This window comes from Protopterus annectens, chromosome 14.part0 (assembly GCF_019279795.1).
Source record: "Protopterus annectens isolate FY-2018-M chromosome 14.part0, PAN1.0, whole genome shotgun sequence".
NCBI classification, from domain to species: Eukaryota; Metazoa; Chordata; order Ceratodontiformes; family Protopteridae; genus Protopterus; species Protopterus annectens.
In genome coordinates, this window is record NC_056748.1 from 1,117,281,802 (window position 1) to 1,117,309,614 (window position 27,813).

The following is a 27,813-nucleotide window of genomic DNA, read 5'->3' on the forward strand; positions in this document are numbered from 1 at the left end:
TCACTCAACAGCACCACCCTCAACCTGATACCACCAGTCCTCCAACTCTACTATTCCTTTTGCCCAAGTTTCAGGTCTCATTCAGTAGGTATGCTATCACCCAAAATAGTCTTATTAACTCTACTTCTACCCCTTTTACACATCCCATATCTCCTAACTGCCTACAAATGTCAGGGTCACCCAGGTTTCCACTACAGTAAATTCCAAACATCCATCCCATCTACAACAGATGATGCACCCTTACTCACTCCCCTCATGCTTACCTCCTTAACCCCTAAATATTACCATCTTACTAGACCTAGTTACATTAGTCCTAAAACTAGACACCATTACAAAACATTATTCAAAATCTCATACTCTGGATACACTACAACTTCACAAAGGATGGCGACATCCACCCAAACCCTGGTCCATCCCCACCTGTTGGCCCTAATCCCCCTACTATATCCCCTACCACCATAACTCCAACAAATAGACCTAGCTCACTGCTGACCTGCCATCTAAACATTAGGAGCATAAGTAATAAAACTCAGCACCTGCATGCCTCTTAGCTGTTCATTCTCCAGATATATTATGCCTAACAAACGTGGCTGAAGCCTGCCACCAAGGACCATGAGATTCTGCCACCAGGGTATAGTATGTTTCGACTAGACCGTACCACCAGAAAGGGTGATGGGGTAGCCATACTTTACAAGTCTACCCTATCTCTCAGCATAGACACCCAACAACCATCCCAGTTCAATAATGCTGACATTCTTATCTCAAAACTGCAAATTAACAAAAGCAAAAATGTAAACATTGTTTGTGTCTACATTCCCCCAGGGAGGAACACAGAAACCTTAAAAGATTTGTTATATTGGTTATCCAATAACCACCCCCAAGAAACAATTCTTCTTGGGGATTTCAACATTGACTGGAACACTTGCTCTTGTGAAACCCCCACAACCTCTATGGATTTACTCAAATTATAACCTCCCATACCAGGACAGGAAAACCCAATAGCAAGGAAAGTAACACAGACTGAGTACTCATCAATACCCATCTTTAATCTTATAAATCAGGCACTTTGCCTGATGATCTAAGTGACCACTGTCTTACCTCTGTAATCAAGCTCAACGTAAACTGCTTCTACCAACCCACCTGTAGAACATTAAGAAACAACAAGACTTTTATTCTCACCTAGCTTCAAAATGAACTTAAGGCATGCAACTGGTCAGTACTAAAAAGTCTCCCCCTAGATGAAGCAGTAGCATACTTAACACCAAATTCCTTGCTATTCATAACTCCCATGCTCCCAGCCGCTCTATTAGAACCAAAGTTAATATTACACCATGGCTTTCTAAAGATACCAAAACTTCACTCAAACAAAGCATGAGCCACCTACCGAAAAACAAAAGCCCAGCTTGATCAACTAAGATTCAGATAGCTAAGGAATGACACCAAAAAATCCATAACCTTAGACAAAAAGAACCACTACTACCATCTGCTGCAAAAACACCAAAACAAACCTAAAAGTTCTAGGCAGGAATACACAAACTACTCCACCCAGGCCAAACCGCCACTCCACCCCCCCCTCAACTTCCCAACAAAAATCTCCAGTAGACATTGCTAATAACTTCAACAGCTTCTTCACAGAGACTATCCAGTCTCTAGCTAGCCAACTCTGTCCCAATGGCTCTAATTCTAATGTAGCCACACCCAGTACCCAAACATTCTTTACCTTTCAACCTGTTCCTACTCAACTTATTCATACCCTACTTAAGAAACTAAGACACACCACCCTGGCTGCCAATCTCCTCGCTGCCGACACCATAGCCTACCCCTTCTCTATCTTGATCAACAGAGCTGTATCTGAAGCTACTGTACCCACTATATGGAAAATCTCCCATGTCATACCTCTCCATAAAGGAGGTAGTTCCAATGAACTGTCAAACTTTAGACCCATAGCTATACTGTCACGTCTAGCTAAAATTATGGAGAAGTGTGTACACATACAGCTCATGCACTACCTCACGCGGAGCAAGCTGTTGTCCAGCTTTCAGCATGGCTTTAAGCCACACCACAGTACTACTTCTGCCCTCCTCTCTTTCTCTAACGTCATTAACCACAACCGCAATAATAACAAACTATCCTCAGCACTCTTTCTAGATCTATCCAAGGCTTTTGACATGGTTGGCCAGAAAATGCTTATAAATACCTTGAAGGTCTTCTCCTTAAACAACCATGCACTCCAATGGTTTCAATCCTACCTGCAGGGCAGGCAAAGGCAGTCCTATGGCAGGACAAGCTATCATCTCATCTATCCATCACATTAGGAGTCCCCCAGGGCTCGATAGTAGGACCCCTTCTTTTCTCCATCTTTATCAACGACCTTCATTCAGTCATCCCAGATGCTACCTACATTCAATATGCGGATGACTCCACCTTGATTTGTTCTGATACATCACCAGCTATTTTATTCACATTAACCCAAATTTACCTTAAATACAGTGGGAAAATGGCTCTCCAATCAACATCTAATCCTAAACCCCAGCAAAACTAAGTTGCTCCTCTTCTCCCCCACATGCAGGACCCCTCTGCCAGCCTTCAATGTAACTGCTAACAATGGCACTATCTCCCCAAGAAGCCCAAACTAAACTACTGGGTGTGGGTGTCAAAGTTGATAACCTGAAGTTTGATGTGCATATCAATCAAACTATCAAAACCATTAATAAAAAACTTGGCTCTCTTTACAGAATCAAACCTTTCCTTACCCCACTTGCTAGAACTGCAATTGCCCGTTCCCATCTGCTATCAACTCTTCTCTATGCCTCACCTATATTTTCCAACTTAAACCAAACAGATCTTAATAAACTATCATCCTGCTATAACCACATTGCCAGATTTGCTTCTGGCACAGCCTACCGGACACACCACTGTCACAACCTAAATCACCTAGGATGGCTTGAACTGCCAAACCTACTACAGTTCAACCAGCTAATACTGGCACATAAAGTCCTTTACCAACCAGAAAGTATACCTGCACCAAAAAATATTATCAGCCCCTACACCAGCACCCGTCCACTGCGATCATCCACTAGACTCCTAGTTCAAACATACAAATCCAACTACTTAGCCGGGGACTCCGTTTGCCAACTCTGTAGGAAAAATATGGAACAGACTCCCAGCTGACTTGATCCTAGAACCCTCACTAACTCGATTCAAAAACAAACTCAAGAAATACTTCAAAACTCATTGGTTATGTCCTTGTACTAACCCCGACTAGTGACCTCTCTATTTCTTAGGTGCCTTACCTTCAACTACTTCTAACTTTTTTTCTACCAGTCCATGTCAGGAGGGGTCACTTGTATAACTGCTGCTCAGTTTGTCTTAAAAATGAATGAAATGTTATGTATGTTTAACTTTGAAAATGTTTTGTGAAGTGTTTTATAATAAGTACTATGTGTTAAATGCTGGTATTGCTTATGACTGTAATCTGCTTGAAAAAAGCATTTATTTAAATGTTCAATGTGTATTATTATCTTGGAGCTTTTCTCCCCGGGCCTCCGCTGAAAATGGACATGTATCTAGTCGGACTATCCCAGTCAACAAATGTCAAATAAAATTAAATATTTTAAATAAAATAAATAAATATTGTGCTTTAACCTGGTTACTAGTCTCCTCATCACGTCTAGGCCAGTAGTGATGCAGTGAAATATCTCTCTTCCTTCAGTGTAATACATAATACAAATTCATAAATTAACCATAAGGTCCATAGTGCAATTCTCAAATGTTCACAGTGCAATACTTGTCTCTTTTTGTGCAAGGATCAATGCAATATCTTAACCAAGTACCTGTGCAATACTACGTCTCATGCAAATAAGTGGTCACTGTGAAAAGTCGTAAAAATGTGTTTATAATTATGTGCAGTATTAGTCTCTGCCTGCATGTCCATGATCTATATGATATCTGCATATTGAGTCTGGAGACACAGAATTTCCTACAGTTTTTGCAGTTGGGTGATTTCTGAATGACAAAGTTTGACTTTGAACAAGGTTTGTGTTACATGTATTTTTTGAAGGAAATATAATCTGAAACTGAAATGTATGGCATTATTTAATGAGTACAATCTCCAATGGTTGGCACCAAACCACACATTTTAGGAGTAAGGTACCAAAAATGAAATAAATATCTAGGTAATTTTGGAAATGTTATATTTTGGATGTAAAATACTTCCCCAACACCATTTACATAAAATACAAGCATGTTTGAAGCAATAAGTGTAGGAGCTATTTTGCATCAAAAATATATTAAAAAAATAATATAAAAAAGGTAATTGAAACACAACAATTCTGCAGATAAGCCATTTTCTAAGCATAATAATGACTTCCAGGGTGTGTGTTACTGTGTAAATAATGACTTCCAGGGGTATAGATGCCCATTCCCGGGCGGGGCATTATTTACACAGTAGAGCACACCCTAGTGGGCATTATTGCTGATGTGAATATGTATATGTTTATGCTAGATATAGCGGAGTTAGAGGTTATGTCCAGCCAATTGATACGGACATCACCTAGTAGGATTTTTTTTTATTGTGAAATTGTTATGACTATCACATGTAGGATATCTTCCAGTGTAGCGCTCTCGTCACCAGGAGGGATGTAAAGGACAGTAATACATATTAGTTTATTGTTGATAATTTTCAGGAAAGTCAAAGTAATAAGAAATGAATACAAAAGAGTGCTTAATCACTGTATCTAATCCTAGGAGAATTTTGGTCACTAAGGCTGTTAGAAGACCTCTCAGCATTATTTTATATTTTTAAACAATTCTTTTATGTTAGATAATTTAGACCATTAGTTCACCAGCTGCAAGAGACATGTAGCCACATTTCCAAGTTCTACATTGTCCCTTTTTATGGGGGATACAGGATTGATTCCTTCCTTAGGTTATGCTTAAAGTGCTTTATAATATAAATCCATCTCACACGTGTTTTATGCATTTATGGCAGTAACTGAAACATGTTAATGTTCTTTTTCTACAGTTTTGCTAACCAGGGTAGAACACTGATCCACATGGAACATTTTTCATGTTTAACCTGCATGTAAATTTATGCGCAATGAAAAACAGGTGGGAAGATTTAATTATTTTGTAATTGGGTTGGAAGACTGGCCCTCAGGCCCTATTCCTGCATAAAGCAGTCTGAAAAAAAAGGTAGCATTAAATTAACAAGGAGATGTTCTCTAATATGGAAGATGTAAATGTATAAATGCAGAATAACAATGGAAAACACAGCCTTAATGTTTGTACAGTGTATGGTAGGAAACGGACCTTGATTGATTAATGTTTACAATACATTTTTAATTATTAATATGCTCCACAGTTTGAAGAGCACCACCTACTTGCCTACTGAACAGTGTTATAATAAGATTGTCGATTCATCAGTACTCATAATAGAAACAAGTTGAATGTGATTAGTATTTTTGTGATATTTGTTATAAAACCATGTAGTAGTTGAATACTTTTAGCTGGTTAAATTGTAAAATTAGATACCTATTAGTTTACCCTGCTTATCTAACGCATCTGTATTTATATTTTCTAAGTAAATAAATATTTGCTTTGGCTTGAAAGGCAATAATATCTGTCTTTTTTTTTTCTTTTGGAAGATTATTGTAACTGACTGCATGGAGAAAACTTACCTAATAGTAACACTAAATGTGTTCACAGGCAAACTTGATAAAATGGGAGAATACTTTTATAATAGGAGTACATTTTCTGTCATACCTATGGAGGAACTGATTTTGTTAAATCATATTGTGTAAAAATACTTTTACCTATTATTTTTTGATGACTTGAGGAAATAAACTGGAAGACGATTAATATTATTTTGTGGCAGATGAGTAAATACAGTAATCAAGGTATGAAGGCTTAATTGGATCCCTTTGGGATCTTCTGGGCATACATAATAGACTGACTGAGATTCTCTTGGTGGAATTGTCCCTTACCTGCATCTAAGCATTTTACACACAAAAGCAAAGTAAGGTGAAGTGCTCAAACTGTCTGAACAGTAATTTTACTGCAGTTAACAGATATAGGGTTTTGCTAAGATCCTGATTTAAAAGTTCAGAGTTGCAGTTAATAGCCTTGCAAGCTCACAATAACTCTTTTTTAAACAGATGGTATCTCAAAGACCACCTGAATTAGGGAAGGTATCAGAGTAAGGACTGGGGTGTAACACCAAAATGACACCCTGCTAGAAATCTCAGTCTGGGCTATATGCACATTCAGGGACCTGAGCTGCCCCTTGCAGTGTGACACTTGAATGAGAAACGAGGTAAGGAAGGTCATAGTTAACAGGAAAGAGATGGGACATCTTTCACCATATTAGGTATACAGATCAGTTTCACGATCTCTCCTCCTGTAAAGGTGGTGTAAAAACTTACATCCTTCCAGACAAAAGGCTTATGATGACTGTGGCAGACTAAATGAGAATTAGCATAGACTCTACGGGGTGAAGTTGCTGATATAGGATTTGTGGATCTTAAAAAAAAAAAAAAAAAAAAAAAAAAATTAGACTTGACCCTGTGTAAGAAATGTACTCTTACATTGTACTCATATAGTCTAGTCCAAACTGAATGCCACTAATTTTCTAGTGATTAAGACTTCGGAAGGTTAATATGTATCTGAGACCGGGCCAGTATCCAGTGTATCCCTCAACCCTTTGTATTTCCATGCTGTTTATTTCTCCTCAGTTCTGTTTTTCTATTTCCTCAGTTCTCCTCTATGACCTAGCTATATAGTAGGTAATCTGAAATTCAGGCTTTCTGACCTACCAGCTGCAGACATTAGAAGTGATCAAGTTCTTTAACCACATGGACCTAAATCTAAACTTCAAAACTAACCAAATTACTTGGGTCCCATAAAAAGCCTGCATGTGGTAACTGCAAACTAAAATACAAAAACTCCTATTAGATCAGCCCTCGACCCTATTGGTGAATTCAACTTTCTGGCAGGGTATGACTTAATTTCAAAGGGCATATACATACTCAGTCTTCAATTAAATTCAGATGGCACTTAATGTTTTTTTGCAAAGCTGGAAATTTTCTAATGAAGGAAGACAGAAAAACACTGGCAGATGGTACGCTTGCACTACCTTGAGTATGTTATATTATGCCTTCCAGTTATCACCGGTAACTCATCCAGAAATTTCTACAAGCTGAAAACTGGCATAAGTAAGCTATGCATACTTAGTATTGGAACACACAGGAGCATTGCTCTTTAATAAGTATGGCAGGATGGCTTTCACTCACCCTAAAAGCAACATTGCTGTCATGTACTCAGGTTATGCATTGTTATACTAGGGACATTGTCCATTACTTTCAAATATGCTAAAGGTTAATTTTAACCAGCCCATTCTGTCCATCTAACACAAACTATTGAAAACCTGACATTGTATTGGGTAAATCTGATTGATGCACTTACCTGGTGTTTGTAGTTGTAGGAACAGCAGGACATTTTGGGATGCCCAGATAAGCCGAGCTGCAGTGCTCTGCTATTAAACGATTCATAGTCATGGAAGTTTCTATAATTAGATGCATCACTTCATGGAATATGCATGGCACTTCATGGAATGTGCATGGCACTTCATGGAATGTGCATGGCACTTCATGGAATGTGCATGGCACTTCATGGAATGTGCATGGCACTTCATGGAATGTGCATGGCACTTCATAGAATGTGCATGACTATAGATGGCTAGAATAAGCAGTTTAAACAAGCAATCAGTTCAGTGTCTCACAAAACTGTACAAGTAGGTAGCACAGGCCCATAGCAGATCAGGCACATCCACATTTTCATGCTGTACATGTCACAGCTGCTATCAGGGGAGAATAATTAGAGTAAATGCATTATAGACTTCAGTTCTGCTCTGCTATGTCTGGCCTCTCCAATGGTGCCACTTAGGACAAAGTACCATTACAGTGGTTGTGGAACAGGGGCTTATCTTGCTTGGTCCTCTATTGAGGGAGCAGTTCCAAGGACAATGACAAAAATGTATAGTGGATAGGCCCAGAGATCACCTTCCCAATGTGCCAATCCTTCCTTAGTGCTTACTGAACTGAACAGACTTCCATTGTATTGAAATTTATCTTTGGTCATCTGCTTCAACTGCTGTCTGCTTGGCACCTTAAGGGGGCACATGCCCCATCTGTTAAACCATGCCTTAGATCTATTGGGTAGTTTCAGCCTCTTTATTGCAGGATGGATGAGCACTGCAGTGTGGTCCCCTATTGAGGGAACAGTCAAGGATAATGACAAAGAGTTGGTGGATAAGTCCCGTGCTCACCTTTCCAATGTGCTACTCCTTTCTAAGTCCCTGCTGAACTGAACAGACTCCTTTTGTAGTACTGAATTTATCCTTGGCTCTCACCTTCAGCTGGTATCCACTTGGTGCCTTAAAGTGGCACATGATATATCTTTTAAATAAGCCTAACTATAGGTAGTTTCAGCTCTGCTGTTTTTAATGCAGGATGGATGCACACTGAATTGTGATGAGAGCGACTAGCCACAGTCACATACCCTGCACAGACACTCAACACAGACCCACATTTGCATAAACTCTCATACATGTTCACTTCCCTGCACAGCTTATCTGAATTGGCACTCTGAGTGAAGATGCCATACTTCACTTTGAGCAGATTATGTCACACCATAACATAGAGGGATGCAGCCCCAATTACAACACAGCTACCCCAAAAATATCTATGGCTCAGACTATGGAAGAGCTGAGGGAGGGAGGGAATGGAGAGGAATGTCTTTCCTGGTGTGCCACTTTAGGAGGGAGGGGTTTTCTATCTGTGATAACAGCACATCCATGTTGATTGGAATGGTACCATAATCACTAGGAAGCTTGGCATTAACTTTTTCATTTGAGAGTGCCCAGAGCTAATTGGCATTATCTGCAGTGATGCAGATTACATCACTGGCTCTACTAGAGGCATAACAAAAAAAAAACAAAAAAACCCCAGGTTTGCAAGGATAACATGTGAAACTGTAGCCTGATCCTTCTATTTCCCTTCTCAACCCACCATTGACATGGTCATAGCTCCCATGGGTAGTACTGGGGATACCTGAAGTAAAATAGTCAGCTGGCGACCACACAGTGGGGGACAAAATGAAATACATAGATATATGCACTTAAACTGCTGTGAACATGTATTCATTTTGTGAAATGTTTTGCACAGAAATGTCCTAAGGCTGTCTATGAATTGCCATATTATGCAGCTTATCCTCGAGAGATACCAATAAAAATCATTATGGGCACCACTCATAGCTACTGCATGAACATGTGGAACAGGCCCTCATGGCTGCAGCATTGGCAGGTGAAACAGATCCTCATGGCTACCACATTGGCAGGTGGAAACGGCCCTCATGGCTACCGCATTAACATGCAGAACAGGCCCTCATGGCTACCGCATTGGCATGTGGAACAGGCCCTCATGGCTGCCGCATTAACATGCAGAACAGGCCCTCACAACTGCCGCATTAACATGCAGAACAGGCCCTCACGGCTGCCACATTAACTTGCAGAACAGGCCCTCACGGCTGCCGCATTAACTTGCAGAACAGGCCCTCACGGCTGCCACATTAACATGCAAAACAGGCCCTCACGGCTGCCGCATTAACATGCAGAACAGGCCCTCACGGCTGCCGCATTAACATGCAGAACAGGCCCTCACGGCTGCCGCATTAACATGCAGAACAGGCCCTCACGGCTGCCGCATTAACATGCAGAACAGGCCCTCACGGCTGCCGCATTAACATGCAGAACAGGCCCTCACGGCTGCCGCATTAACATGCAGAACAGGCCCTCACGGCTGCCGCATTAACATGCCCAACAGGCCCTCACGGCTGCCGCATTAACATGCCCAACAGGCCCTTTTTTCTCTCTTTTCAGTAGAACAGAGATGCACTGTGTGTGTGGGTGTGTGTGTTTATTAATTGCGAAAATCACATTAAATAGGTTAGCATATTATTAGCTACTTTATCTATGAAAAGAGATGAAATGCAACTGGAGAAGTCTTGCAAAAAACTAACACTACTGTATCCAGATGCAGTACATAGAAAAATATTGAAATTTAAAACAATTCACAAAACATTACTCAATTCATATTGTCATACCAGTTGCAAAATCTGCAAGTTTCCTCATTTCAACAACCAATATTAAAGATGCAAAATGAGAGGTATTGCCATATCTTCTTTTGGAGACCAGAAAACAAAGATTTATTTATCAGTACATCTTTCTTGATGGAAAATAAGACTGTGTGTGATCCTATTTTCAGCACTGTCTTGAGGAGAAAAGCTCCACTATTCTGAATATTAAATACAGAAAACATTATGCATACATAAAGTAAGACATTATACATAGAGAAAAGCAGTGCAGTTTTTACACATACAAAATACACACTAGATTTATGTTCATATATAAATTAAAACATGACATTTTACATTGTGAATCAGATATGTATGTACATTAAAGCTTTATGTAGACTTTAGGGTTTGCAGTTTAAATGTCAACCATTTTATGTACAGAAATTGAATATGTACAGTTATTGGACAGATACATGTTCATTCAGATGCTATAAATTTAGGCTGTTATTTATATGTTCAATAGGAGTTTTTCAGTAGTAAAGTAAGTAAACCAATGTTTCCTAGAGGCAGTTGTAGTTTTGCATGTCAGTTTGTATTATAAAGAATATTAGTATGCAGTGAAATATGAGACCGCTTGAAGTTATGGGAAAGAGTAGTAGAAGCTAGGTTAAGAAGGGAGGTGATGATTAGTGATCAGCAGTATGGTTTCATGCCAGGAAAGAGCACTACAGATGCAATGTTTGCTCTGAGAGTGTTGGAGAAATACAGAGAAGGTCAGGAGGAGTTACATTGTGTCTTTGTAGACTTGGAGAAAGCATATGACAGGGTGCCTAGAGAAGAGTTGTGGTATTGTATGAGGAAGTCGGGAGTGGCAGAGAAGTATGTAAGAGTGGAACAGGATATGTACGAGGGTAGTGTGACAGTGGTGAGGACTGCAGTGGGAGTGACAGATCCGTTTAAGTTGGAGGTGGGATTACATCAAGGATTAGCTCTGAGTCCTTTCTTATTTGCAGTAGTGATGGACAGGTTGACAGATGAGATCAGACAGGAGGCCCCGTGGACTATGATGTTTGCAGTTGACATTGTGATCTGTAGTGAGAGTAGGAATCAGGTTGAGGAGACTCTGGAGAGATGGAGATATGCTCTAGAGAGCAGAGGAATGAAGGTCAGCAGGGCTAAGACAGAATATATATGTGTAAATGAGAGGGAGGGTAGAGGAATGGTGAGGATGCAGGGAGTAGAGTTGGTAAAGGTGGATGAGTTTAAGTACTTGGGATCAACAGTTCAGAGTAATGGTGAGTGTGGAAGAGAGGTGAAGAAGAGAGTACAGGCAGGGTGGAGTGGGTGGAGAAGAGTCAGGAGTGATTTGTGACAGACGGGTACCAGTAAGAGTGAAAGGGAACGTCTACAAGAGGGTAGTGAGACCAGCTATGTTATATGGGTTGGAGACAGTGGCATTGACAAAAAGGCAGGAGTCAGAGCTGGATGTGGCTGAGTTAAAGATGTTAAGATTTGCACTCAGTATGACTAGGATGGACAGGATTAGGAATCAGTATATTAGAGGGTCAGCTCATGTTGGACAGTTTGGAGACAAAGCAAGAGAGACGAGATTGCGTTGGTTTGGACATGTGCTGAGGAGGGATGATGGGTATATTGGGAAAAAGATGCTAAGGATGGAGCTGCCAGGTAAGAGGAAAAGTGGAAGGCCTAAGATAAGTTTATGGACGTGGTGAGAGAGGACATGCAGGCGGTTGGTGTGACAGAGCAAGATGCAGAGGATAGGAAGAAATGGATAGAGATGATCTGCTGTGGCGACCCCTAACGGGAAAAGCTGAAAGAGGATGATGAGTGAAATATGAGACAGAAGATACAGAGATAGAGATGTTAGATGGGATAAGGATGGAAGGAACAGATGGATGTCTATATGAGATAGAAGGAAGAGGTTATCTACACAGAGGTGAAAAGTGTTTGAGATTATAAAAACACATCCATTTGGCATGGTCTTTTCAAGAACTTACCTTAGAATAAATACATCAAAAGTGTTGTCTGAAACTGATGACATGGTTTGATGAAAATTAGAATGCATGTCACTTACCCTTTGGAAAGTTTGGATTTTTTTTCTTCTGGTAACATGAGCATATATTACATTTAGTGAAGACATCCTTGGCAATTTTTATTATGCCCTGCAATTTAAATTAGTAATATGAAAACAATAAGCTTACCTTTTCTCAACCTTAAGAACAATTAAAATTCCACATTCTGTTTAGCCCTAATTCTACGCCATTCTTTCTATATTTGTCAAGCATTATCATGAATGCTTCCTTGTATTCTATCTATATTTCACATTTTGGAAGTTCATTCCATGGGTCTGTCACTAACAAAACGAAGGTGAGCTTTACTCAGAATAGTTGGTTCCTTTGGCTGTGCACCCTGAAGGCCCTCCTTCCTTCTCTGTCCTTTTTAGTGAGGACACATCTCCTTTACATTTCCCTGATCTGATCATGCAAACTACAATAATTTCCACTTGTCTCTTCTGTGTAGTGAAATCAGCGCCCTGTCTCTATTCTGCGATTGTATGCTTTTCCCTGCACCCCACGTACCTCTTGGTTTATTTCATTACACCACCTTATCAAAATAGCCAGTGTCTAATTGCACCTGCATGTGACAATTACTTTTTAACACAAAATAAAAGTTGCAGTCCGAGTCTTAAATTACATTTCCATCAAAATGTAGCTTATTTAATAAAACCTGATCCTGACTTCAAGTGCATTACAACATAACTTTGAAGTTATGAATGTCACCTATATTTTATTCCACTTTCAGCTTAGTATTTTTTTACAAACTGCAAATGTACATTAAAAGCATGGAGAAATGCTTACTTTGTTTTATACTGAATATGTGACCTGCTCAGAGTTGGTTAATGCTTTTGGTTGTAGGACTTGGGAATACGCTAGTTCTGCATGATGTAATAATTTCATCGCTTTACCTGTTTAGCCATATGGCCACATTAGAAATTGTTGCCTCATTGCTTAAATGTATGCAGGGAGGGAATAAGGCTTTTATTCATGGTTCTTGCTTTTCAGATGAAGGTTACTTTTATTGTGTATGAAGTGGGACTGCATCCCCTACATGTGACCAATCATGATTTAATTACTTTTCTTAGGCAATCAAAACCTTGCTTCCTTGAGAAAAAAGGTTCTAAAAATCCATAGCACTCAATAAATAAAATGAGTAGGAAACTCCTGTTAAATTTATGCTGCTTTAATTAAAAAAAATTCCATTAAATACAATGACATTACAATACTGCAGAAAATGTGGTCATATTTTTAAATGAAAACATTAACAGTACTGTCGATTGTTCTTAGTTTTAATCAGTTATTAATTAATATGCATTTGAAATCCTCCTGTTTTATTCAGAGTACAACTTGGGAATTAAAATTACTTGCTTAATTTTCTGTCCCCACTATTAAAAAGTTAATGTCTATAATAACCTCATTTATGTAGCTGGATATAGTCTTTGTATCTGTTTGTTGATTGCATAGGTGTAGTGGTTACATTACACACCAACTCTATATTAATGCCATCTCCTAATCATTAGCATCAGATGTTTATATATTTTTAAGTATATTTTTGTTTTTATATGTATTTTGTGTGTTACTTTTAGTATGTTTTTTTAATATGTTTTTGTTTTGGAGCTTTTCTCCCCGGGCCTCCACTGAAAATGGACACGTATCCAGTTGGACTATCCCGGTCAACAAATGTAAAATAAAATAAATAAAATAAAAAATAAAATTTGATCCTTTTTAAATGTCACCTAGTCAAACTGAAAACAATGCTGTTCCAGCCTTTGATAAATATTTACTTAATTATATTTATAAACTGACAAGAGTCAATTGCAGAATCTCACAATTTCCCAGCAGTAGACCCAGATCAAGAGCAAGACCAAAACGCTTACAGCTAAGAGTTTGTTAGTATGTGTTGACAGCTCAAGGCCTAGCACTGTCTAGTCTGAATAAACACAGCCTGGGTGCTATAGCTGCACGTGTTCTTTGGCTGCCATAAGCTCTTTCACTTCTTACTCAGAATAATTTCTTTCAAACTGCAAGTCAGCAAACTTAAATGGAACAGCTATTCTGTGAATGAGAAGTCAAAGCTCCAGACACCAACGTCGTCCTTTAACAGTGCCACTGCCTTACCCTTAGGTTCATGTAAACTTCTGACTGAAGGAGCTAGGACCACCACCGTCTGTCACTTTTTCTGAAATGCGTCTTTAACTTGTGAGGTTAAACAGACTTCACTCCCTCTTCCTTTGCCGCTGTAGTTTAATAGGCGTTTTCATTATCATCTTATGAAGGGGAGAGGGGAGATTAGAGAATATGTAACATGACTGGAAATTCCATACTATGTACGTGCTGTTACTGTTTAACAGAGAGAATGACATATTTATGTGAATATCTCGAGAATAAGAAACTTTTACCACAGAAAGTGCAGTATAAATGAATAGTGCAGTTGCATGAAAATGCATTTTGCGTTACATTAAGTCTTAGCCTCCATTGTAACCTAACATTAAGAGGTTTACAGTCAGACACTAAATTAACAGTGCAATAAAACATCAAAACCTTAGAACGGTCAAGGAAAGACATAGTTTATAGCCTTTAATGGCCATACTTTCAGCACCTTTCATGTCAGCCTGTGTAGGCATTATTTGAACTAGTTTTGAATTCTAAACAGCAGATTACTTGTGCCAGAGAATACTAGATTTCGAAGTAAGGTCCACAGTATCAACTATTGTGCATAGTAGCTGTAACAAAGTATGCTTATTTAAAAATAAATGGCTTTTCCCTTTAACTTGTCTTTGTGTGTCCTATATGGGTTAAGAATAAGTGACAAAAATGATTCTACCGTTGCCTGTTAACCCAACTAAACTAGAAAATAGTGCTTATTGCATGAGACTAGCATACCTCTCAACTTGAAAGATTTTCGCAGAATGATTTTCATAAAATTGTGGTTTTCTGGCAAATTAGTGGAAAATCATTAAAGACTGAAGTCATAAAATGACAGACATTTGAGTTTCAGGCTTCATACCCTTTGGAAAATTCATTCTAATGCAAAAGCTGTTCTGTCAACTAAATTGTTAGTAGGAGCAATATTTAAAAATTGTCCCTATTTTTGGGCCTTTGTCCCACTTTTATAATTGGTTTTGTCCAGATTTCTTGGTCTAAGAGGTTGAGAGGTATGGACACTGGGTTTCCAACAGCAAGAAGCTGAAATGAGCTCTGTGATGCCAAAGCAGCATGCGAATGCACTGCTAATTACAACTATACAAGAAAGAGACTTTACTCACAAACGTGCATGCTAATAGGTTCATAGGTAAGCACTAGGCTAGCTGCCCAAGGGCATTTATAAGCCTAGCCAGAATGTGTTGGCTTTCGCCACCCCCTTAGATTAATTCCCTGTGCCTTTGTCCAGCAGAGCCATTAGTTCCCTGTGCCTCTGTCCAGCAGAGCCACTGCAGTGATCCCTGGGGTAAATTTTTAGTCTCTCATCCACCCGTCATGGTTTTTCTTGAAGAGTGTTAGCGAGGGGCTCTGCCTGATGTATATTGGAATCCTGTTCCAAAGCACAGAGAGTCTCTGGGACAGGAATCTATCCCTCCAGCACGTCCTATTTATCATTGTGGTGAGGTTTATATCTCCAGAGCGTGTGGCTCTCTGGGATTTGTGTTTTTTTAGGTGGAGCATGTCCATCAATTCAGGGTTGGACATGGCCTTGTATGTCAGGCAGAGATCACCTCTGAGTAAGCAGTATGTAACCAAGTACAGCTGGAGTTTCTTGAGTCGGGCTGCATAGGGCATCTGTTTGAGGCCATTAATCCTCTTGGTGAGGTACTTTTGTGGTCTTTCCAGCTGTTGCAGGTGTCTTGTAAGGTACATCCCAAATGGGGCGCTGTATTCTATGATGAGTCTGAGTGATGAGTAGAGAGGCACAATAACCTCTCTTGTTCTAGATGCAAACCCTTTTGTGGTTAGGTGGGCCACATAGAAGGATTTTCTAACCACCTTGGCAATATGATTATCAAAGGAGAGATTACTATCTACTTGGGTCCCCATATCCCTTATTACATTTTCTGTATTTAGGGGACTACCACCTATGTGGCAGTTTGCGTGGGTACTTTGTTTTTTCCAGAGGGGATGACTATGCATTTAGGCATTTTGGTATTTAGCTTGAGGCCATGATTTTGACACCAGGTGTCCGTCTCAGTGAGACCCTTCTGGAGGGTGTCTGTATCAGCCGGAGAATCAGTTATGGCCCCTAGTTTGCAGTCATCTGCAAACTTGGTCAGCTATAGTCCTCCTGTGCTTGCCTGTATCTCTGCAAAGTATATACCGAACAGAATGGGTCCTAGGACTGAGCCCTGGGGGATGCCACTTGTAACCGGTTTACAGTCTGACCTAGAGCCTACAACTCTCACCATGTGGGTTCTATCCGTGAGCCAGTTGGCAACCCATCTTGTGATGTAGGGGTTTATGTTCAAGCTGGTCTATTACCAGAATGGGCAATGGTGTCAAAAGCCTTTGCGAGGTCTAGGTAGGCTGTGTGGATCTCCTTTCCCTTGTCTAATGCCTTGGTAACTGTCTCAAAGAAGTCCACCAGGTTTAGGAGGCATGATCTGCCCTTAACAAAGCCGAACTGGGTCGGGTCCAGTGTTTGGAGGTTCCCAATGTCTCTGCTAATGAGTTCCATGATGATGCACTCCATAGCCTTACAGACCAGGCTAGTCAGGCTTATAGGGCAATAGTTCCCTGGGTCTGTTGTGGCTCCACCTTTGTGGAACGGGATAACTGTTGCTGTGCGCCACTCAGTGGGTACATAGCCTGTAGAGAGGCTGAGTTTTAACAGTGTGTAAGGTGGGGGGGGTTAATTTATTTTGGAGCGCTTATAAAACACAGCCTGGGACACCGTCCGGTCCCATTGAAGCTGTGTTTTTGGCTTTGGATAGGGCTGTTTTAACCTGTGTGCCTGTGATTGATGGGACCGTACATTCATTTGGTATGGTTATGGACCCTTTAGGGAGTGAGGGGGGGTGAAGTTTGCACTAAACTTTTCTGCCAAAATGTTGGCAATATCAGTCGGTTCAGTGTTTTGTGCCATTCTGCACTAACTCAGAGCAGATCTGAGAGTTTCCACTTAGGTTCTTGACATGGCTAAAGAACACTTTGTAGTTATCTTTGGAGTCCTTGGCAGTTTTTCTTTCGAAGCTAGCCTTGGATGACTTAATGAGGGATCGTAGTTTCTTGCTGATACTGATCAGGGATGTCTTTCCTTCTTGGGATTTTATTCTTTTCTGTACTAGTTTCCTCCTTCTGTTGTATAGCTTTTTTATGGCAGGGGTCCACCAGACTGGTTTCCTTTTCTTGGAGGAGTGAGTCTTGGTTTTACTTCAGATAGCACGATTGATGCATTCCTGCAGATGCTCAGAGTGCCTTTGTAAAGGTTTCAGCAGCTTGGACAGCATTATCCTTTAGCATGGGGGCTGTGAACCTTTCCACCTCTGTGTTAAGTAACGTGAAGTTTGCCTTTGCAAAGTTTTTCATGGTGGTTTCCTTGATTGGGGGTGGGGCCGGAATGTGGATATCCAGAGCGTTTAGTCTATGGTCTGATCTAACCAGCAAGGGGTTGACCTTCAGTGTGGAAGACTGGTTGCCCATGTTGATGGCCAGGTCCAATATGTTCCCTCTGGTGGGGGTTTTGACCAGTTGATCCAGGGCATTCGAGTTTATAAATTCTAGGAAGCATTGGGCAAGGGAGTTAATACTAGAGTAGCTCTCCCAGTTTTTTTGGGTAATTGAAATCACCCAGTATATGGGTGTTTGGTAAGACCTTCATTTTTCCCAGTGTTTCCAGAAATGCAGAATGGGGGTCCTGGGTCATGGTGGGTGATCTGTAGCAAGCTACAATTTGGTTGGCAGTTTTGCCCATTGCTGCACACGGATGATCTCTGATGCATTGTGCTATGCCACTAACCTGGAGGTGTGGGTATCCTTGATGAATATGGATATACACCCCCCTTTTGTGTTTTGGTACTGGTTCTGTGGCCAAAAGGTATGGTATGAGTTATAGCCTGGTAGTGCTGGGGTGCTCTCAGGAGCCTTAAACCAGGTTTCTGTTACTGCACAGATGTCCATGTTCTCCATACTGAGGAGTGCCTCGAGTGCATGCATTTTGAGGTTTAGACTTCTGGCGTTGAGTAGCATTACCCTCAGTTTTTGGTTACTTGTGCTATTTATGGTGGTGGGTTTGTCTTTTGAGCCTTGCGTAAAAAAGGCACTATGGCGGTGGCAAGAGCCTTGGCCAGTATTTGAAAGCCTAAGGGTGACTGGTGCAAGCCATCTCTTGCAAAGCAACGTGGCTTGTCGAGCATGTCATCCCAGGTGGACAGATACTGGATCCCCTTTGAATGACACCAGAAACTTAGACAATTGTTGAAATTGATAATTTTTTCTTTTTACAGTGGCATCATTCTTGTTGAGGGCAGGATGCTACTCAGGGTCAGGGTCATACCGGCCTGGGCTACATGATCAGAGAGTTCTTCCATGTATCTTTTCATGTAGCCCAGGGAAGTATGTCTCAGGTCATTCACACCAACATGGACAATGACAGTCATATTTGTACTTGTTTTGGAGTGACCTGAGTGCTTGTGTTATATGGTGGATCCTGGCACCTGACAGACAGCTAACTGTAACCTTCTCCTTGTCCAGCCTGGTTAGTGGGACATCAGTGTGCCTGACTATAGAGTCACCTATTACTAGCGTGTTGGGTATGTTATTTTGCCTTAAGGACTGTGATTGTGTGGCACACTGATTATGTAAAGGATGTGTTTCATGGTTGGTGATGGGGTGTGGAGGTTGCTTGGATGTCTGCTTTGGAGGTCTCTGTTGCTTTTACATATTTGTATTTAGAGTCTCTGAGTATGTTTTCGTATATTTGTGTGTTATTTGCCGGTGTTGGTTTATTAGGTCTGTGTGAGACTGGTGTGTTGCAAGTATTACCCTTCTTCTCTTGACTGTCTGTTCCAGTCTTGGGTTGAGAGAGCTTTGCCTCCAGTTTGGCTGTATAATTGCATCTCTCGCATATATTAATGTTAGGTGGTAGGAGGAGAGGGTTGTCTGTGTACATGAGGCAGTTGTAACATTGCCTCAAAATGCAGATTCACCAATTGGACTGGAGAGTATACTGAAAACTGCTCCTTTGGACATGCCCCTTTGAATATGCCTGAATAGGTAGAGTAAGCTCTTTTTCTGATTGGTGGTGGGGACGAATAGAGAGCCTTGTCCTTCTGGACAGTATAGGGGGTCTAGTCGTCTTCTTCCTTTGGCTTTTCCCGGTTAGGGGTTGCGACAGCGGATCACCTGTCCACTCATGATTGGCAGTGGAGTTTTATGGTGTCAAGTTGCCAGCCCAGCGCTCAACCTTCCACAGAAGGCACACACACGCACACCTAGGGCCAATTTAGTGTGTCCAATCCACCTACAGCATGTCTTTGAGATGTAGGAGGAAACCCACGTGACCAAAGGGAGGACATGCAGACTCTGCACAGAAGGTACCCCAGCCGAGGATTGAACCAGGGAACTTCTTGCTGTGAGGCGACAATGCTAACCGCTGCACCACCACGGCCACTGAGGTCTAGTGCTAGGGTTAATTAGTGCTTGCTATGAGTTTTTAGCAAGTGCTTGGCTGTGAAATGAATGGTTTTAGTGCTAAAGTTGAAGGTTTGTCTAGCTCCAAGGGAAAAATTGAAGAGTAGACTTTGTGGAGCCAGGGATAGTGTAACCCTAGCTAACCGGCACTGCCCGGTGAGCAAAACCTGCAAATGCATTTTTTATAGCAGAGAAGTGAGAGCGAGAGAAATTAGCCCAAAATGGCCAATAAGCTACTAACTTTTGGGTTGAAACCACTCCTCCAGGGACAGATAGGCTGCTCAAAGATCCCCTCTCACAGGTGAACAGAGAAACTTCCTTCTATCCAAGTAAGGTATGGGCAACACAGAAACTTGTAACACAGCCCTGGATTCAGCAATAACCTGAAAACTGGACCATACTAGTTCAGAAGGCGGGAAATAAGTATATATATATATTTTTTTTTCAGAAAATAGAGCAGATACAATCAAAACAACACTTTTAAATGCACAGAAAAGTCTATCACACTTTAGTTTGTAGCCTACAGCAGTTAAGATTATTTAACACAAAAATGACTTAATTCAAGTGCAGGCAGAAAATAAGTATAATATGTAGCAGAAACAAATGTTTTAAATCACAGAAACGCTAAAAAAAACTGGCTTTTTAGGCGGAATTAGGTTAAGACAGAAAGAAAAGCAGAAAAATGATACTTAATCACTCCAAACTCTCTTTTGTCTCTCTGCTGCTGTAGACTCTGCAGGACACCTGGAAGGCACCTGCTGAGTGGAATACAAGCACAAAAACAGCTCAAATTTGTTTTTTATAGCAGGGAAATGAAAGAGATAGAAATTAGCCCAAAATGGTCAAGAAACTACTAACTTCTGGGCTGAAACCACTCCTACAGGGACAGATAGGCTGCTCAAAGCTTCCCTCTCTCACAGGTGAACAGAGAAACTTCCTTCTATCCAAGTAAAGTATGGGCAACACAGAAACTAGTAACACAGCCCTGAATTCAGCATTAACCTGAAAACTGGACTAAACTAGTTAAGAATGTGGGAAGCAAGTATTTTTTTTCAGAAAATAGAGCAGATACAATCAAAACAACACTTTACCCAATTAACCAGTTAAAAAGCTCAAAACGGAGCCCTCTTCCAGCAGTCTTCAGTCAGACAAGTTCTAACTGCACACTCCTGCCACTAGGGTGCAGAGAAACCTCCAAAAAAGACTGCCTGGATCAGTGCACAAGTTATACAAACAAAGCTAGATCCAGCAGGCCTGAATCTAGTCCATGCTACAGCAAACAAGGCATACTGATTTCAGAAAGAAACCGTTCAAATAAGCAGAATCTAGCCTCTCCTCCCACAAGAACGCAGACCACAAACCTTCTTAATGTAAAATAACCGGCCTGAAGCTCAAATGCTTAACCCAGAACTAATACACTTTAGAATAACAGACACTAAGTCTTCAATCAGCAGTTCCCAACTTAGAAGGATGTAAGCTACCTGTCCTGCCGCCACAGTGCAGGCCACAAACCTTCCTAATGTAAAACAACTGGTCTGAAGCCCAAGTGCTTAATCCAAAAGACTTAGAATGATAGCTACACTTTAATCAAGTTACTACCAAGCAGTAATAAATACAATTGAATACTTTAAAGAATGCCTGGATTAGTGCTCAAGTTATACAAACAAAGCTAGATTCAGCAGGCCTGGATCTAGTCTATGCTACAGCAAACAAGGCGTACTGATTTCAGAAAGAAACAGTTCAAATAAGCATGCGCAATAAGCCTTTAACCAGAAATTCCCAGCTCAGAAGGGCAGAATCTAGCCTCTCCTCCCACAAGAGTGCAGATCACAAACCTTCTTAATGTAAAATAACTGGCCTGAAGCCCAAATGCTTAACCCAGAACTAATACACTTTTAGAATAACAGACACTGAGCCTTCAATCAGCAGTTCCCAACTCAGAAGGATGTACGCTACCTGTCCTGCCACAACAGTGCAGACCACAAACCTTCTTAATGTAAAACAACTGGTCTGAAGCCCAAGTGCTTAATCCAAAAGCCTTAGAAAAACAGTTTAATCAGACTACTAACAAGCAGTAATAAAGGCAGCAGAATAAATTCAATTGAGTACTTTTAAGAAGAGGCAAAAGCAAAATAAGGTAATAAAGTAGGAAGAAACACAAATACAGTAAAGCAGGTGAAGTGCAAAAATTTTTTTTTGTGTGGAGTGGGAGGGAGCAGAGCAGGTTAAGATACTATAGGAGAATGTCCTTCCCGCGTGCTCTCTCTGTACACAGCAGAGGAGATGGGACTGGTTAGAAGTATCTGAAATCAAAATATGATCTCACTGTACTCGAGTGAGCAAATGAGATGGGTCCAGCAGGAGTGTGCAAAAATAGACTTAAAGCAGGGGTGGGCAATTCCAAAGCCACCAAGATTAACACCACAACAGGGAGGGGGTGGTAAACTAACAACTGCAGATAGACACAATAATTACTCCAATCTTAAATAAGTGCAGAGAAAAGTATACTTAAATCAGCTTGTGTCCAGTTGATATATGCAAACAAGTCCCAGTAGCCAACAACTCCAACGAAAATGATTACTAGAAATGTAACCAACACAGTTTTTAATGCAAGCTATGCACTGCTAATTACAACTATACAACAAAAAAGACTTTACTCACAAACGTGCATGCTGATTTAATGCACTGCTAATTACAACTATACAAGAAAAGAGACTTTACTCACAAACGTGCATGCTGATTTGCAGAGCATGCTGGTTGTAAATCTAGTATTTCCAACAGCAGTAAGCCCAGATAGCAATGCATTTTAAAAGCAAATCTAACAGCTATCCATGGATGATGACATCTCTCCACAAATCAGTATACCATAGAGCTGTTAAAAATAAAACCAACTGACAGATGTTTGGGAATTTGCAAGTGTGCTTATGTACAAAGGAGGGCACTTGCATACTAGTATTGTTTGTATTTTCTGCTAAAGCACAGAGGATTTCTTTGTGTCAGAAATAGTTGTACAACTCGTATTGTTTATGCAATGCACAACTGTATTTAAAAAAAAATCCACATCTCTCGGTAGTCTGAGTTCCCCCTAGAAGAGCCCCATAGACATAGACTCAGTTCTAGAGTTTTCTTAATATCACACAACGCACCGCTTACAACTGCAATTAAAAAAAAAAAGTCATGATTCTCAGTAGTGGGAGTGACCCTACAAAACAATTTCACAGACATACAGATTCTTTATAAGAGGCACCGAAGGCATGACCACCATCTCATAAACTTAAAAAAAACTGCAGGCATTCACATGTATAAGCTTAGCACATGCTCAGTACACATCTTAAATGCCCAAAACTAACAAATATTGGTGGAAGAACAATAAAGTCTGTTTGTTTATACTAGAAAAGGTGATTGTTTTTTCAAACTAATGTCATTGTATAATAGCAGTAATCCATTTCTGTATGAAGATAATTTGGAATTTACTCTTGCTTGGTTTTGTTTAATCACTTGGGCTTTGTTGTCATGATCAAACTGTACCAAGTGTAGATAAATCCTGGTTTACTAACACACAGTCATGGATTATATCTAAATTATGCAACAAAAGGACTTCATTGGCTTCTAAGGACAAGGTCTCAGTGTTCTAGCCTTTAGTCAGAGCAGAGGCTGATAGGTGACAACTGCATAAGTTTTGGGTTCCACTGAAGGATTGTAGAGCTTCTTTTGATTTGTCCAGTTTCTGGTAGGTTATTGGTGGTATCTTGATTGGCCCACTACAGCAGGGATAGAGCCTTACAGACTTTAAATACAATAACCTGGATTATAACTGATAAGCAACCACTCCATCCTTATGTTTCAGTGCCCTGCTTGTTAAAACTTTATTTTACTACTGCCATATTGCATACAGAGAAATTGTTGTCTCTTCTGTAGCTTAATTTATTGATTACATTTCTGGACCTACTGCTGAAATCAAAGCTGCTGGTCTGCTGACTGTTGTATTAGAGTTTAAATAACATTGCATTACTGTGCCTCATTTGTAATGTACTTTTGTTCTGCTGACTGCAGTGTTGAGTTCAAAAAACTAATTTATCTCAGTTACTGATTGCATCTTTGATTACTGGTGGTGGTCTGTTCCTGCTACTTCCTGATTACTGTAAATTTACTACATTTAATGCTACTGCTCTGCAGTATTATTCTAAAAACTGTAGGGTTACCTGTGTAGTAAATTTTATAACAGAGTTGACTGCTGTACTGATTCTGTGCTAAAACTATTTGCCTTATGGTTACTGCACTCAAAAAACTCATTTACATTTGTTATAGCTATAGCAGTTAACTGTATCTTCATTTATCAGGTAAGACTACCTCTTACTCATGACTATTACTGGTTATGAGGAGAACACATTAGGTATTTGATTACATTTTTTTCTTTGTTACTTATTGCTTAATACTTCTACATATTTTTGTCGCTTTCACATTTGTTTGTTTGCACTTCTGAATACTTCAGTAGTCACAGCTCCTACTCCGTTGTATCCTTCAGCCATATCCCATTGTATCACCCTTTTCTAATCCAGTAATTTATCCCATTCTGTTTATACAAAGATTAAGCTATTAATCTGTCCTATTCTATTACCCCTCCAGCTGCAAGGGCAAATATGGAATCTGTCAGCTGTTCTCCTTTCTGTAGCCAGCCTAATAGTACTAGAGTCTGAGACAGTGTAGAAACTGCTCCATGCTTACTAAAAACTGTTGCCCCAAAAGAATCCAATATGTGAGAGGTGAAAGAATTTAGTAATGCATGTACTTTTGTGTGAACACACACACACACACACACACACACACACACACACACACACACACACACACACACACACACACACACACACACACACATCAAGCACTTCCATTAAACCAACTTGAGTTACATTTGTTAAGAGAACATTGTCAAAGCTTATCAGGATAAAGACTAAGAAACCTCAGACATTAGTTCGCTTAACTACACATCCACCTTCATGCTTATCAACCTCAGTCAGTACACATACCTCTAATAGTCGCAAGGTTGTAGACTCCAAGCTCTTTTGGACAACTGAGACTGCAGGTAACCATGGTAAGGTAACCACGATAATGTTTAGTATCAGGTGGCTCTATTATCAGAAGCACTGATAACATATGCAGCAGGCTGGATAAGAACAGGGTGTCCCGGTGACAGCTGTTGTCATAGAGCCAGGATCCAGGATGTAACGAGGGCTCATATTTCACTTCATTCTGAGAAATATGACCTGATAGTGATTCATGTCAGTTTATTTCCTTAGGTGCTCTATACAGACTGACATGCAGAAAAATACTGAGTTTGTAATGCATGTATCTGGGGCAGGAAAGCCATGGCCTTGTCACCTACAGTAATAATGAGGATGAAAGACGAGATAATTAGATTTAATAACTGGCTGTGTAACTGCTGTCATTATGCATCAGCTTGAGATGAGGTGGCTGATGAACCTTCTTGCTCTGCCAGGGAGGATCTTCAACCCTCTTACTAAACCGTTAGCATTCCGGCTAAATCCCTTGCTTAACCCTTGGTGCCCTTTTTTAGGCAGATTCCATCTTCTAGATATTCCAACCCGGCAAATTCTAATTTGGAAAACATTAATGGGGCACTAATGCCATGGCAGGAGTCCTAACAAAAAATATCTGAGGGTCTCCTGTAGCTAGAACATATTCCTATACATGTAGTTACAGGGATATGTTTTCAAAACAATGAAAACACTCCCTCTATTCCTGGGTATTGCATCCATCATGTCTTCAGAACTACTGGCAGTTGTGGGGGGTATCAGTATTTGTCAAGGATATTATCAGCTCATAACAGATTCCTTGGGATATCACAGTTCGACTCCTATATGTCAAAATCACCATAAACAAGAATAATTACTACTACATAAGTAGATATAGAACAAATTGTGTTCAGTTATCTTAACACCTTAGCTGAAATCCCCATTAAACCCATCACCTTTTAACCAGGAGACTTCAACCTTCAGTTAACTGACCTATACTCCTAATGGTTTACAAGTCCACAGCACTCCTTTGACATCCTAAATGGTAACTGTTTGCAAATAGTTAGCCATCTAATTCATGGCCCCTATAGCCTTTTCTGGCCTCACAAATATGGCCACTTCACCACTTTGTGCATCTTCCTGCCTTGTAAAAACAACCATAAAAGTGGTGACCTAATCATACCTCTCAACTGTACAGATGTTCGCAGAATGTCCATATTTTTGGTCCATTTTTCATAAAATTCAGGTTTTCTAGCAAATTAGTGGCAAATCATTAAAAATTGCAATTGGAAAATAATGACAAACATTTGGCTTTCAGAATTCATTCCCTTCAACAAATTCATGCTAATTGAAAACCTGTTATGCTATCAACTTTCTAAGTTTGTAAGAGCAATATTTAAAAATTGTCCCTACTTTTGGGCCTCTGTCTCCCTTATATTTATGGCTTTGTCCAGATTTCTTGCTGTAAGAGGTTGAGAGGCATGGTGACCTTTCCTTTAAAACTAATTGTACTTCCCTTTGAAATACCACTATGTTTAGTGACTTCTCAAAAGCAAACTTTCATTTACTTGGCCTATGTAAATTCCTCTGTAATCCTCTTGGGATCTCATTTTTAAAGATGTCGCCTACACATCTGATTTTAACACCCACTTAAATAGCAAAATTGATACAGCAGTCCCTATCTGCAGCAAATATAAAAAAATTGAAAAACAAACCTTTTGGTGGAATGTCCTTGTAAGTAAATTGTATAGCAAGAGGAAAAATGCTCATTGCTTATAACAGATCTCATTCTAGCCACCTTATGGGCACACTTAAGAAAACTCGTAAAGATCCTCAGGATACCAGCTTAAGAAAATTAGTTAAGAATCTCTAGATACCACTAGGAAGCATAAAAATCTGCTAAAAAAACAGACGGCAAGTACTTATAGGTTTATAGGTTCATACTAGGCTATCTGCCCTAGGGCATTTGTAAGCCTAGCCAGAGCGTGTTTGGCTTTCGACATCCATTTTAAATGTTTTACTATGCCCTTTTTCGAGGTTAGTTTACTGTGCCTCTGTTTAGCAGTGATACAGAAGTGATACCCGGGGTAAACCTATGATCTCACATCCACTCGTCAAGATTCCTTTTGAAGCGAGTCAGTGAGGGACTCTGCCTAACTTGGACTGGGATTCTATTCCAGAGTGAAGGGAGCCTCTGGGTTATGAATCTGCCCCTCCAGCATGTTCTATTTATCTCAGTGCTGAGGTTCAAGTCCCTTGAGCGCGTAGCTCGATAGGATTTGGATTTTGAGGTGCAGCATGTCCATTAATTCCGGGTTGGACATGGCTTTATACGTCAGACACAGATCACCTCTAAGCAGTCGGTATGCAACCGAGTAGTGCTGGAGTTTCTTTAACCGGGCAGCATATGGCATCTGTTTGAGCCCTTTGATCCTTTTGGTGAGGTACTTTTGGGGTCTTTCCAGTTGCTGCAGGTGTCTGGTAAGGTACGTCCCGAAAGGGGCATTGTATTCAATTATGGCCCTGATGAGGGATGAGTAAAGAGGCACAATGACCTCCCTTGATCTAGATGTGAATCCCTTCATGATTAGGTGGGCTATATAGAAGGTTTTTCTAACCACTTTGGTCACGTGGTTGTCAAATGAGAGACTGCTATCAACTTGGGTCCCCAGGTCCCTAATTACTTCTTCCGTACTTAATGGATTACCACCTATGTGGTAATTTGTAGGCACTTTGTTTTTGCCAAAGGGGATGACTATACATTTTTTGGCATTTAGCTTGAGGCCATGGCTCTGGCACTAGTTATCTGTTTCTATGAGACCCTTTTGGAGGATGCTTGTGTCAGCTGGAGAGTCGATTATGGTGCCCAGTTTGCAGTCATCTGCGAACTTGGTCAGCCACAGTCCTCCCGTGTTGGCCTGCACCTCTGAGAAATATATGCTGAACAAGAGAGG

At 40.4% G+C, this 27,813-nt stretch overlaps 1 protein-coding gene across 2 annotated transcripts in view; it reads left to right on the forward strand.

Annotated features, from left to right (window-relative positions):
- The window catches only part of CRTAC1 (cartilage acidic protein 1), a 2,772,383-nt gene that overhangs the window by 337,633 nt on the left and 2,406,937 nt on the right, over positions 1-27,813 (forward strand). The window lies entirely within an intron of this gene.